Raw genomic sequence first — 15,189 nt, 5'->3', positions numbered from 1 at the left:
GTGGATAGGTGAAAAAGAAGATAGGCAGGTAGGACAAGCCATGGGGACAGTGCTGAGCTGGAAGTTTGGAACTAGGGCGAGGTGGGGGAAGGGGAAATGAAGAGACTGTTGAAGTCCACATTGATGCCCTGGGATTGAAGTGTTCCGAGGCGGAAGATGAGGCGTTCTTCCTCCAGGCGTCTGGTGGTGAGAGAGCAGCGGTGAAGGAGGCCCAGGACCTCCACGTCCTCAGCAGAGTGGGAGGGGGAGTTGAAATGTTGGGCCACAGGGCGGTGTGGTTGATTGGTGCGGGTGTCCCGGAGATGTTCCCTAAAGCGCTCTGCTAGGAGGCTTCCAGTGTCCCCAATATAGAGAAGACCGCATCGGGAGCAACGGATACAATAAATGATATTGGTGGATGTGCAAAAATCAGTATACCGCAAGGCAAGATGAGAGTGGTGAACTAGGTATAAAGTAGCGCAAGAAGAGAGCTGTGTGCTCAGTATAAGGTAGTGTGACAGAAGAGTCGTGAACTTAATATAAAGCAGTAGGAAGAGAGTGCTGAAGTCATTACACAGCAGCATGAGTGGAGAATAGTGAAACTGGTATGAAGCAGTATAGAAGAGAAGACTGAACATGGTGTAAAGCAGCATGATAGGAAGACGGTTAATTTTGTCAAAGGCAGCATGAGGGGACAGTTTAGAACTCAGTGTTGAAGAGGTAGGTGAATTCATTATAAAGCAACACGAGAGGAGAACAGTGAACTCAGCATGAAGACAGCAGTGAACTTGGTGTAAAACAGCACAAGAGGATATTATTACGGCCCATTTTCCATGACCAAATGCTCCCCTTAACATTAACATCATTCATTACTCTTTCTAATGTCCTCTGCTTCTGCAGATCTTACTGTAAAACCATTGTGCAAAGCCCCTGCATTTTGATGTCTGATTGTGATCATCCATGCAACTGTTGAAGACATACAGGTCCTGTGGGGGTTAGTTATGTCAGTTGGTGATGCAGGGTGATGCTTGCGGTTTGGGTTCAATTTCTGCATCGATTGAGAGATCTGACTTAAAGGACTTCCATTGTAACCTCCCCCTCATCTAAAGCATGGTGACCCTCCAGTTAAATACCCACCAAGCATCTCTCTCTAATGAAAGAACAGTCCAATGTTCTGTAGTAGTGTGGTGACTCTTAATAGTCCTGACCACCAACTGTTCTGCATGTGTATATGAGGGATGTATAGCCTCTGTGTTTTTAGCTAATTTTTCTCTCAACTGGTTCCTTCTGGTGGTTTAAACAATCAGCAGTTAGTCCATTAGGAGAGGAGGAGGAAGGTATCTCTCAGAATCATGCAAGAGGACAGTGCTGAACCTGTTATAAAGTAGTGCGTGAAGACAATAGTGAACTCAATATGAAGTGACAACAGAGATGACCGGTGAACTGGTATAAATTGGCACAAGAAAAGAGTAGTGAATCTTGTTTGAGGCAGTGCATGCGGAGAACAGCAAACTGAGTGCAAAACAACCTGAGGGGAGAGCAGTGAATCAAATACAAAGCAGTGCGAGAGGACAGTGGTGAATTCAGGATAAAGCAGCACTAGAAGAGTGTGGTGAACTTGCTGAAAAGTAACACGAAAAGAGAGTGGTGAATTTGGTAGAAAGCAGAGCAAGAGGAGCATGGTGAACTTGGTACAAAGCAGTGCGTGTGGTGAGTGGTGAACTTATTATGAAACAACCTGAGAGGAGAGCAATGATCTTGGTAGAAAACAGCAGTAGAGGAGAGCAGAGAACTCAACATGAAGCAGCATGAGAGGAGAATGATGAATTTAATATGCAGCAGTGTGAGAAGAGAGTGTTGAACTCTGTCGAAAGCAACATTAGAGGAGAGCAGTGAACACAGATGTATAGTAGCATGAGACGAGAGCGTAGAATTCAGTAAAAGAACAGTGTACGAAGGGTGCTTGACATATAGCAAGAAGAGAGCAGTGAAATAGGGTGTAAAACAATGTGACAGGAGAGTGGTGAATGGGCATCCTCTGGGTTTTCCGCTAATTTTCTTTCCAAATGGTTCCTTACATTGATTTGTACAATTAGCAGAGAGTCCCTTGGAGAGGGGTAGGATGGCTTTTCACGTGGAGCAGCACAAGTGGAAAGCAGTGAAGTTGGTATCAAGTAGTGCATGAGAACCTATGTGAACTCAATATAAAGTTGCAAGAGACGTGACTGGTAAACTTAGTATAAAGCAGTGCAACATGGGAATGGTAAATGTTGTATAAAGCAGTGCGAGAGGTGAACAGTGAATCCAGTACAAAGTAGCGTGAGATGAAAATGATAAATTTTGTATAAAGCTCATGAGAGGTGAGCAGTGTATTCGATAGAAAATAGCATGAAAGGAGAAAAATGAACTCTGTGTATAGCAACAGAAGAGGAAGTGATGAGACAAGTATAAAGCAGCATGAGAAGAGTGCAGTGAACTTGGTATAAAACAGTGCATACGTTGACAATTGAACCTGGTACAAAGCAGTGAGAGGTGAGTAGTGAACTGCATATAAGCAGGTAAAGAGAGTAATCAATTTGGTGTAAAGGAGCGTGAGAGGATATTGGTGAACATGCATTCAAACAGCATTAGGAGAATGGAGAACTTGCTGTAAAACAGCATGAGAAGAGAACAGTAATATACTTGGTAATAAAGAGGAGAATGGTGAAAAGCAGCACAAGAAGAGAAGGGTAAACATGGTGTACAGCAGCATGAAAGGATATCAGTGAACCTGGTATGAAGCAGTATGGGAAGAAAGCAGTGAACTTGTGTAAAACTGCACAAGGTGTGAGCAGTGAACTTGGTATGAAGCAGAGCAAAGGTGAGCAGTGAACTCACACAAGCGGTGTGAGGAGGTCAAGCAGTGTGAAAGGAGAGCGGTGAAAGGAGAGCGGTGAACCTGTTATGAAACAACACAAGAAGAATGGTGAAATTGGTACAAAGCAGTACAGGAAAAGAGCATTGCACTTGGAAGCAGAACAAAGGTGAATAGTGAATTTGCATACAAGCAGTGTGAGGAGATTGGTGAACTTGGTATAAAGCAGTCTGAGAGAGCGCGGTGAACTTAGTACAAAGCAGCAAAGGTAAACAGTGGTAAACTTAGTATAAAGCAATGCAAGAAAAATGTGAACTCAGATACACAGCAATGCAACATGAGAGTCATGAATCCAGTATAAAACAGCACATTAAGAGAACGGTTAATTTGGTATAAAGCAGCAGAAGGAGAGAGTGGTGAATTTGGAATAAACCAGAGCAAGAAGAGAGAGTTAAACGTGATACAAACAGCGTGAGAGGAGAGCAGTGATCATGGTATAAGGCAGTGAATGAAGAGAGTTGTGACATTGGCACCAAGTAACATGAAAAAGAGCCACAGACCTGACATAAAACAATGCAAAAGGTGAGCTGTGAAATTGATATGAAGCAGTGCATGGAGTCAGAGGTGAACACAGTATGAGTGAGTGGCTACCTCAGTATGAAGCAGTGTGTGAGCAGAGTGGTGAACTGATATAGTCTTGGAGTCATACAGCCTTTGGTTCAACTCATCCATGCCAATCGAGTTTCCCAAACTAAACTGTTCCAATTGCCTGCATTTGACCCATATCCCTCTAAACCTTCCTTATTCATTTACTTGTCCAGATGTCTTTTAAATGTTATAACTGTACCTGCATCAATCACTTCGTCTGGCAGTTCATTCCACATACGAACCACACTCTGCGTAAAACAATTACCTCTTGGATCACTTCTAAATCTTTCTTTTCTCACCTTAAGTTTTGAACTCCCTGACCCCAAAGGGAAAAGACCTTTGCTATTCACCTGGTCTATGCCCCACATGATTTTATAAACCTTTATAATGTCACCCCTCAAACCTATGGTCCAGTGACAAATTTGGTATTAAGCAGTGTGGTGGAGAAAGGGATAGCATTTTTGCAGGAGGCAGCATGCGTGGAAGTGTATTCCTGATGAAGAGCTTTATGCTCGAAACGTTGACTCTCCTGCTTGACAGATGCTGCCTGACTAGCTGTGCTTTTCCAGTGTCATGCTTTTTGACTATTAAGCAGTGCTCCAAGAAAGCAGTGAATGTTTATGACACTGTGCATGAGGAGAGCGGTGAACTCAGTAAAAAGCAGTGCGTAGGGATAACGCTGATTTCACTATAAAGCAGTATGTGAGGAGACCAGGGAATTCAGTAAGAAGAAGTTAATAGTTGCATTAATGGTCAAAGCATCCCATTATTTTGAGAGACCAAATCACACCACATATTTGATGAAAGTAAATAAATCTGCTGAACAGCAGGCTGTTATAAGATTAATTTTGACCTGATTTCCTTGCTTACCTCCAACCTGAATCTGTTTGCCCTCTAGTCTCGTTTAAAATTCCTCCCCCATCGTCATGAGAAAAGTACATCTGCTTTTGTCTTGGTCAACACTTCATTCAAAATGCACTTGTGTTCAGGTAATCACTAAATACCATCCATCTCTACATATCCCAAAGTGCATTTTTCATTTTATACCTTATAATTGAAAATGTGAGTCTTTTTATGATTGTCTGCGACATCCAGTGCCAATGTAGGTTACCAATATTGTTAGTTATTAGTTAATATTTCAGCTCATTTTCCATGGTGAAATGCTCTCGTTAATGTGAGCATCATTCTTTTCTCCAGAACAATCTGCCTTATCATGTCCTGTTCCTTGGCAGATCTTACTATAAAGCCCCTACATTTTGATCTTTGATTATGGTTTAAGGTAACTGTTTAAGACATTTCAGGTCCTATGGGGATCAGTTATCTCAGCAGAATGGCTGATTTATGTCGCAGAGTGACACCCACAGTGTGGGTTCAATCTTTGCATTGGTTGAGGACCCTGACCTCAAGGATTTCCCTTTTCACCTCTCTTCCCACCTAAAACATAGCGACCCTCTGGTTAAATGACCACCAGGTGTCTCTCCCTAATGAGAAAGCATCTCTATGCTCTGATAGAACTATAATGACTTTATACATACAATAATTCTGACCACGAGTTATTCTGCATGTGTTAGAGATCGATGGGTAGTGTTAACATTTTCAGCCGATTCTCCTCCAAACCTTTGGTTGTTTAATAATCAGTGGATAGTCACTTAGATATAGGTAAGAAGGCTTTTCTCATAGAACCTGGTGATACTTGGTGAACTTGGTATACAGTAGTGCAAGAGGAAAGTGGTGAATTTGGTATGAAGCCACAGGTGGAGAGTGTGAAGTATGGCATAAGGCAGCATGAATAAAGGAAAGTGAACCCAGTATAACTCAGTGTGAGAGGGGAATGGTGAACTCGGTATAAAGCAACTCAGGAAGGGAATGGTGAATTTGATATAAAGCAATGGGAGTGGTAAAAGGTGTGCTCATCATAGAGCAATATGAGATGTGGTCAGTGAAAATGAGTATACAGCAGTGCTGGAAGAGGGTGGTGAACTTGCATGCCACACTGCGTGAAGAGAGTGGTGAACATGTAGTGTGAGGAGAGCTGAAAACAATTGTTTGAGACCACAGTGGGTCAGGCAGCATCCATGGAGAGAGAGCAAGCTAACATTTCGAGTCCAGATGACTGAACGTGATATGTAGCAGTGGGAGTTGATAGTGTGGTGCTGGAAAAGCACAGCAGGTCAGGCAGCATCTGAGGACCAGGAGAATGGACGTTCGGGCATAAGCCCTTTATCAGGAATGAGGCTTGGGGGTCGGGGCTGAGAGATAAATGGGAGGGGAGTGGGGTGGGGTTGGAGGGATGTAGCTGGGAAAGAGATAGGTGGATGAAGGTGAGGGAGAAGGTGATAGGTCAGAGAGTGCAGTGATGGACGGATCCAGAGGGCATTGTTGAGTTGGAGGCTTGGGACTGGGATTATGTGGGGGGAGGGGAAATGAGGAAGCTGTTGAAATTCACACTTATCCCATGTGGTTGCAGGGTCCCAAGGCTGAATCTGAGGCGTTCCTCCTCCAGGTGTCAGGTGGGAACAGTTTGGCGGTGGAGGAGGCCCAGGGCCTGCATGTCCTTGACAGAGTGGGAAGGGGAGTTGAAGTGTTCAGCCACGAGGCGGTGGGGGTGATGGGTGCAGGTGTCTCAGAAACGATCCACAAGAAGGCGTCCTGTCTCTTCAGCGTAGAGGAGACCACACCGGGTGCAACGGATGTAGTATATGACATTGGTAGAGGTACAGGTTAATTTCTGATGGGTGTGGAAGGATCCCTTGGGGCCTTGGACGGAGGTGAGGGGAGTGGTTTTGCACTTCCTGCAGTGGCAGGCAAAGGTGCCAGGAGTGGGATATGGGCTGGTGGACGGTGTGGACCTGATGAGGGAGTCACAGAAGGAATGGTCTTTTCGGAACACTGATAGAGGTGGGCAGGGTGGTGGGGTCCGTTTGGAGGTGGCGGAGGATGATGCGTTGTATGCAGAGGTTGGTGGGGTGGAAGGTGATGACCAGGGGATTCTGTCCTTGTTGCGTTGGGAGGGGTGGGGTTCAAGGGTGGTGGTGCGTGATGTGGAGGAGATGCGCTGGAGCGCATCGTCAACCATGGGGGAAGGGAGGTTGAGATCGTGGAAGAAGGAGGCCATCTAGGACTTTCTGAGATGGAATTGGTCATCCTGGGAACAGATGTGGTGGAGGCTAAAGAATTGGGAATAAGGGATGGCAGCTTTACAGGAGATAGGGTGGGAGAAGGTGTAGTCTAGGTAGCTGTGGGAGTTGGTGAGCTTGTAGTATATGTCTGTGGTTAGTTGGTCACCAAAGACAGTGATGGAGAGGTCCAGGAAGGGGAGGGAGGTTGCCGAGATGGTCCAGGTGAATTTGAGGTCGGGGTGGAAGGTGTTTGTAAAGTTGATGAACTGTTCAACCTCCTCGTGGGAGCACGAGGCAGCACCGAGACGGTCATCGATATAGCGGAGGAACAGGTGGGGGATGGTGCCGATTTAATTGCAGAAGATGGACTGTTCCACATGTCTGACAAACAGGCAGGCATAGCTGGGTCCCATGCGGGTGCCCATGACTACCCCTTTGGTTTTGGGTAAGTGGGAGGATTGGAAGGAGAAGTTATTGAGGGTGAGGACCAGTTCAGTCAGGTGGGTGAGGGTGTCAGTGGTAGGGTACTGGTTGGTAGCAGTGTGAGCCTGAGCATTGAACCCAGTATAATGCAGCACCAAAGGCAAGCATTGAACTCAGTATAAAACAGCATGAGAGGGGAACACTGAACTCCACATACAGTAAAGCAAGAAGACAGCTGTGAACCTGGTATAGGTAGCCCTGGCTATCTGAAAGTAGAGCATTCCCACGAAACCTTTCGTAAGCTGAAAATGGCGTAAAGCTAAGATGCATGATTTATATGGCAAAAAGTATCACCTCTTTTTATAAAAGCAAAAATCCTCTTCGGATTCACAAAAGCAGGTACTAATGTAGGTCTTTTGTAAAAGCGAAATTGTGTAAAGCAAACGTTCGAGATACCTGTACAAGGCAAAGGAAGAGGTGAGCATTGAATTCAGTACAAAGCAGCACGAGAGGACAGTGGTGAACTTGATATAAAATAGTCTGAGTGGAGAACAATAAACCCAGTATAAGAAGGCACATGAGGAGACTGTTGAACTTGCTAAAACTCATTGCAATTAATTAAGGTAAAAGGTAGCACTAGAAGGGAGAAGAAATGCAGTATGAAACAGCATGAGGAAAGAGTGGAACATGGCTTGAAGCAGAGTGAGAGCAGAGTGATGAACTTTATATAAAACAGCGTGAGAAGAGCTGCGAAGTCAGTAAAAAGCAGTGTGTGAGGACAACACTGAGCTAAATAAACGGCAGAGTCTGAAGAGACCAGGGATCTCAGTATCAAGCAGTTAATGGTTATATGGTTATATAATGGTCTAGCAGTTCATATGTTGAGAGAACCAATCCCACCACAACATTTTGTGCAAGTAAATTAAGCTGGTGATCAGTGGGCTGTCACTAGAACAATTGTGATCTGATTTCTTTGTCTATGTCCAGACTGACTCCCTTTTCCCTCTAGTTTTGAATGAAATTTCTCCCCCACCATTATCAGAAAAGCACATCTACTGTTGACTTGGTCAACCCTTCAGAAGAGACATCCTTTAGACGTGCTTCAGAAAAGCTGGTCTACTGTTGGCTTGGTCAACTCTTCCTTCATAATGCACTTGTCATAGTCATAGAGTTATACAGCACAGAAGCAGATTTTTCAGTCCAACTAGTCCATACTAACCACATTCCTAAACGAAACTAGCCCCAACTGCCTCCATTTGGCACATATCCCTCCAAATCTTTCCTATTCATATACTTATCCAGATGTGTTTCAAATGTTGTAACTGTACCTGCATCCACCATTTCCTTTGGAAGTTCATTCCATACACAAACTACTCTCTGTATAAAAAGATGCCCCTCATGTCTTTAAAATGTTTTCCCTTTGCCTTAAAAAATGCCCCTAGTTTTGAACTCCCCACACCCAGGGAAGGGACTTTTGCAATTCACCTTATCTATGCCTCTTTATAAGGTCACCCCTCAATCTCCTAAAATCTAGTGAAAAATGTCCCAGCCTATTTTTATAACTCAAGACTTGAAATCGCTAAATACTGACCAGATCTGCAGTTCCCACAGTGCATTTTCCATCTCACATTTTATGTTTGAGGACTATAGTCAGTTGAGTGTGATTCGCTATGTCATTCACTGCCAGTCTGGCTTAACCACATTTGTTACTATTATAATTATTGTTTTCCATGGCAAAACTCCCTTCAACATAAATATCATTATTTCTCCATGACAAGCTAGATTCTCATGTCCTCTCCCTCTGCAGATCTTACTCTATCACCAGTGTGGAATGCAGCCTCGTTTTAATCTCCGATTATAATTGTCCGTGCAACTGTTTTAAGATATTTCAAGACTTATGGTAAGTTAATTCAGATGACTGATAGCTGATCAGTGATGTAGAGCACCAAACTGCATGGGCTGAATTCCCATATTGAGGACTTACCTAAACGGCCACTCACCTTGGCTGAGGTATCATGACTCTCTGGTTAAATCATCATCAGTCATTTCTTTCTAATGAGAGACCAGCCCTTTGTTCCAGTGGAGTTATGATGACTTTCACAATTGTTCTGACAACCAACTATTTTATATATGGTGGATGGCTGGCCTGTGTTTTCAGCTGAATTTCTTCCCAAATGGTATAAAGCAGTGTGAGTGGAAAGCAATGAACTCTTTCAATAGGAGACCAGTGAACCTGATATAAAGCAGCATAAAAGAAGATTAGTGAACTCAGTATAAAGCAGAGTGAGTGGACAGCCATGAATTTGGTATAAAATAGTGCATGAGCAGAATGGTATCAGAACAAAGCAGTGCCAGAGGAGAACATTGAACTTTGTATAAGATGGCAAAAGGAGCATGGTCAATTTCATATAAAGCAGCATAAATATCTGGAATTAAGAGTCTAATAACATAAAACTCTTGCCAGTTTTTGGAAATATCCAACTGTTCACTAACATCCATCAAGGAGGGAAATCTGCCATCTGCAGACTGTGTTATTCCAGCCTCCTGTCTGTCTACTTTGGATTCCAGCATCTGCAGTTTTTTTGTCTCTAATCCTTTCCTCATCTAGCCTGCAATTCCAAACCCACAACAACGTGGTTGACTCTCATCTGCCTCTGAAATGGCCTAGCAAGCCAATTCCTTGTGACAATTGTGACAAAGTCTCAAAAAAGAAATGAAACCTGACAGACCACCTGGCACCAATCAAGACATAGGCACGGACAAGGCAAAAACAAACCAATCAACCTGGCAAAGTCCTTTTTACTAATATCTGGGGCCAAAATTGGGAGAGCTTTCTCACAGACTAGTCAAGCAATAGCTTGACATAGTCATACTTAGGGAATCATAAAAATGTCCCAGATATCACCAGAGAATAGAATCCTTACAGTGTAGATAGAGATGATTCAACCTATTCAGGACCAAGCCTCCAGACAACATCCCACCCATCTCTGTAACCTCACATTTAATCTACTTAGCCTGCACATCCCTTCACACTACAGTAAATTGGCATGGCCAAGCCATTTAACTTGCACATCTTTGAAATGTGGCAGCTCTCAGTAGAAACCTACAGACGCAGGAAGACCATGCAAATTCCACACAGACCGTCACTCAAGGCTGGAATCAAACCCGGGTTTCTGGTACTTGGGACAGCAGTGTTAACCACTGAGCCATCATGCCACTACCATTCCTAGATATGAGTAGGTGGGACAGACTCTGAAGATGTGGCAGCCCAGTGGAGGGAGTTGCCCTTTGAGTATTCAACATTGACTCTGGATCCCATGAAGTCTCATGGCATCAGATTAAACATAAGAACATAAATGTGGGATAGGAAGCCTCCTGCTGATTACCATATAACAAAAGGCTGATGAATCAGTACTGCTCCATGTTGAACAACATTTTGAGGAAGCACTGGAAGTGGCAATGGTGCAGAACGTACTCCAGATGGTGGAAATTTCAATATCCATGACCAAAAGTGGCACAAAAACAAGACTACTGATTGAGCTGGTAGGATCCTAAACACAATTGCTGCAGGTGGTGAGTGAATATACTTGACCTCATTCTTTTTAATCTGCGTACCACAGATGTTTCTGTCCATGATAATTTCATTAAAAATGACCACCACATTGTCCTCGTGGAGATGATATCCTATCTGCATGTTGAGAATACCCACCATCATGTTGTGCGGCACTACCACTTTTGTAAATGAGACAGATTTCAAACAGATCTAGCCACTCAGGACTGGACATCCAGAACGCAATATGGGACATCAGCAGGAACAGCAGAATCATACTCCAACAAGATCTTCAACCTCATGCCTGGCATAACTCTCAATATACCATTATCAGTAAGCGAGGGGATCAACTCTGGTTGAATGAGATGCAGGAGATCAGGCTGAGAGTAGCACCAGGCATACCTAAAATTGAGGTGTCATCAGAGTAAGCTACAAAATAGGACTACTTGTATGCCTAACAGCATAAGCAGCGAGTAATAGGCAGAGGTAAGTGATCCTACAACCAACAGAGCAGATCTAAAGTCTGCAGTCTTGTCACATGCAGTTGTGAATTGTGGTAGATGATTAAACAACTGACTGGAAGAGGAGTCTTCACAAATATCCCCATCCTCAATGATGGAAAAGCCCATCACATCAGTGCAAAAGGTGTCTGACGCATTCGCAACAATTTTCAGCCAGGTGTGTTGAGTGGATCCATCTTGGCCTCCTCCAGACCTCCCCACCATTACAGATGCCAGTCTTCAGCTAGTTTGATTTACTTCATGTAATATAAAAAAAACAGCTGGAGGCAGTGGATGCTGCAAAGGCTGTTGTCCACGACAAAACTCCTGCAATAGTAATGAGGACTTGTGCTCCAGAACTTGCAGTTCTAGTACAGCTTCAACACAAAAATAAGGACAAACCCAACCTGGACAGTTACCGCCCCATCAGTATACTCTCAATCATCAGTAAAGTTATGGAAGTTTTCATCAACAGTGCTATCAAGCAGTAGTTGCTCAGTAACCCAGTAACCTCCCCAATGACTCCCAGTTTGAGTACTGCCAAGGACATTCCGTTCCCGGCTTCATTACGTCCTTAATTCATACATGGGCAAAAGATCTGAATTCTACATGTGAGGTGAGAGTGGCAGCCCCTGACATTAAGGCCACATTTGACGAAGTGTGGAAACCTAGAAAAAACTCGAGTCAATGGGAATCAGGGGGAAAACATCCCACTGACTGGAGTCATAGGCACATAGGAAGATTATTGCGGTTGTTGGAGGTCAATCGTCTCAGCTCCAGGACATCTCTGCAGGAGTTCCTTGTGGTCTAACTGTCTTCAGCTACTTCATCAATGACTTTCTTCCATCACAAGGTTAGAAGTGGGGATGTTCACCAATGATTGCACAATGTTCAATACCGTTTACGATTCCCCAAAATTGAAGCATTTCTTGTCTAAATGCAACAAGACGTGGACAATATCCAGGTCTGGGCTGGAAAGTAGAAAGTAACATTTGTGCCACAAAAATGCCAGGCAGTGACTATTTCCAATAAGAGACAATCCACTCACCATCCCTTGACATTCAATGGCATTACCATCACTGACTCCCCCCACTATCAGCATCTTGTGGGTTACCAATGAGAAATTCAACCATATTCACTATAAATATACCATTGATCAGAAATAAAACTTGACCAACCATATAAATACTGTGGCCACAATAACAAGTAACATACCTCCTAATTCCTCAAAATCTCACTTGCCCATATGAGTGCAGCTGCAACAACATTCAAGAAGTTTGACACCATCCAGAACAAAGCAGTCTACTTGATTAGCACCACATGCACAAACATCCATCACTGATGCTCAGAATCAGCATTATGTACTATCTACAAGATACATTGCAGAAATTAGTCAAAGATCCTGAGACGACACCTTCCAAATCCACAGTCAATCCCATTTAGAAAGACGATGGAAAATCGCTACCTGCAAGTTCCGTCTAAGCCACTCACCATCTTGACTTGAAAATATATCATTATTCCTTCACTTTCTCTGGGTCAAATGTCCTGGAATTCCCTCCCCAACAACATTTTGGGTCTACCTACAGCACATGAACTAGAGCAGTTCAAGAAAGCAGCTCACCACCACCTTCTCCAAGGCCATGAGGTGGAACAATACATGCTGGCCCAACCTGCAATGTCCACATCCCACAAGTCAATTAAAAACAAAAGATGGGACACTTGCCTTTATCAGTCATGGCACATATTGTAAGAGTGGGGAGCTGTCCAAAACTTTGGTTAGGCCCCAGTTGGAGTGCAGTTTTAGTCAATGTACAATAGGAATGATGTTATTGTACTGGAGGGGGTGCAGAGTAGTTTCACCAGGATGTTGTCTGTAAGAGAGCAGTTTAGCTATAAAGAGGAGCTGGAAAGACACATTTTCGGAAAGATGTTTGGAAAGAAACTTGAAAAGGTTCAGAAAAGATTCACAAGGATGTTGCCAGGGTTGGAGGATTTGAGCTATAGGGAAAGGCTGAACAGGTTGGGGCTGTTTTCCCTGGAGCATCGGAGGCTGAGGGGTGACGTTATAGAGGTCTACAAAATTATGAGGGACATGGATAGGATAAATAGACAAAGTCTTTTCCCTGGGGTCGGGGAGTCCAGAACTAGAGGGCATAGGTTTAGGGTGAGAGGGGAAAGATATAAAAGAGACCTAAGGAGCAACTTTTTCACGCAGAGGGTGGTACGTGTATGGAATGAGCTGCCAGAGGATGTGGTGGAGGCTGGTACAATTGTAACATTTAAGAGGCATTTGGATGGGTATATGAATAGGAAAGGTTTGAAGGGATAAGGGCTGGGTGCTGGCAGGTGGGACTAGATTGGGTTGGGATATCTGGTCGGCATGCACGAGTTGGACCGAAGGGTCTGGTTCCATGCTGTACATCTCTATGATTCTATTTTCTTTTGAGCAGACGAAGTTAGGGCTGGTGGAAGTGGTCATACTTTTCAATGTTCCATTTGCCAATGTTCTGACAGAAGAATCGCTGGACTCAAAACATTAGCTCTGTCTTTCTGTCCACAGAGGTTAGCGAGCAACTGATTGAGGAGTATAAAATTGTGAGGGGCATGGATAAGGTGGATAGGAAGCAGCTTTTCCCCTTAGTTGAAGGCGCAGTAACAAGGGAGCATCATTTTAAGGTAAAGGACAGTAGGTTTGGAAGAGATTTGGGAAAATATTTTTTCCCCAAGTATGGTGAGAATCTGGAACGCACAGCCTGGGAGGAGAGTAGAGGTAGAAAACCTCACAACCTTTAAAAGGTATGTGGTTGAGCAGTTGAAATGTCATAACATCCAAAGCAATGGGCCAAGTGCTGGAAAGTGGAATTAAAGTAGGTAGATGATTTTTATATTGGTGCAGGCTTGCTGGCCAAAGTGTTTCTTCTGTTCTATATGACTCTGACCTTATAACACTAAAACTGTAACTGTTAAAAGAAAACAACTAACCAGTAAACTAAAAACTTGACTGGAGCTAACATTATTCCACACTCTGTCCTGATTATAACTTCACTTTTCTAAATTCATTTCTGTTTGTTGTCTGAGGTATGTGGGATTAATGGTTTTATGCTGCGTCATAGTGATCTCAGTTCACATGGAACATGATTGAAGAAGTTTCTACTGAAATCCTGCTGATCCATATGCTAGTGTTAGAGTTAATAAATGATACTAGTTTTCACTAACATTGTGTCCAATTTGCATTTGTGTAAGATTCCCAGAAGTGGCCTGTGGCACTGTAGATCTCCCTAAAAGTTCATTTGTTGCTGGCTTACCCTGTATTAAGTCTGCTATTCTATGTATCCTGATAGACTGTGCTGCTATTTCCTACTGTTTAATATTTGCATATCACTTTTGAATTTGCACCAATTCTAAATTTTGATTTTGCTAATGCATGACAATTTATTACTTGGAAAAGAAACTACAACATCCTTACATATGTGACAGATATCTGCATGTTTTTATTTCCTCAGAATCTCATGTTTGAAATCTACGTCACAACAATTTTTCAGACTCACCTTTGTGCTTCAATTTAGGCATACAGGAGCTATCCCACCTGCATTCGCTTTACTTTTCGCCACTTACAGCTTGTGTTTATTTCCTAAAAAAGGAAACATGTTGATTTATGAATGCCCTGAAGCACATTATCCTTCAAATTAATCCCTTAATAATGGATGATTTAAAGTTGCAAATTGTTTTTTGTTGTGTGAAAACAACTAATTTCTACAGAATGGATAAGTAGAGAATGGTGGCCAATCTATGGGCTGAATTTTAACCTGCCACTAGTGCAGCTGAGTTACTGTACAAGTGGCAGCTTAATGTTAAAAATCTATCAATCTCCACATTTAACCTGAGCATATTGATAAGCTCATGAAAAAACTTTGTGTGGCAGGCAGATTCATGACCTTCTTCCACCTTGGGCTTGCCTCTTCAAGAAATGTTTTGCTCATTAGGGAACAGCAAAATCTTTGATACAGATCTTTGCATTACATGTTTGAGAGGGTGTTCAGGTCTGTAGGGATGTATAGCGTTGTTTAGAAGCTTCCAATCTTGAGGGCCCAGCCTTATCTCCTGCAATTTGGAGGG

The 15,189-nt window shown here is 43.3% G+C and overlaps 1 protein-coding gene across 1 annotated transcript in view; it reads right to left on the bottom strand.

Annotated features, from left to right (window-relative positions):
- Positions 1–14,704, bottom strand: part of jagn1a (jagunal homolog 1a) — a 45,792-nt gene extending 31,088 nt beyond the window's left edge. The window contains exon 1 of the mRNA XM_087992630.1: positions 14,622–14,704. The gene's annotated coding sequence lies outside the window, so the exon portion shown is untranslated. The remainder of the gene's footprint in view (positions 1–14,621) is intronic.
- Between the last annotated feature and the right edge of the window lie 485 nt (positions 14,705–15,189).

This window comes from Chiloscyllium plagiosum, unplaced genomic scaffold, assembly GCF_037043375.1.
Source record: "Chiloscyllium plagiosum isolate Xiang-an unplaced genomic scaffold, Cpla_swu_hap1 HiC_scaffold_12, whole genome shotgun sequence".
Classification (NCBI taxonomy): Eukaryota; Metazoa; Chordata; class Chondrichthyes; order Orectolobiformes; family Hemiscylliidae; genus Chiloscyllium; species Chiloscyllium plagiosum.
Note: the sequence above shows the minus strand (reverse complement) of the source record. Positions and strands in the feature narration are given on the sequence as shown.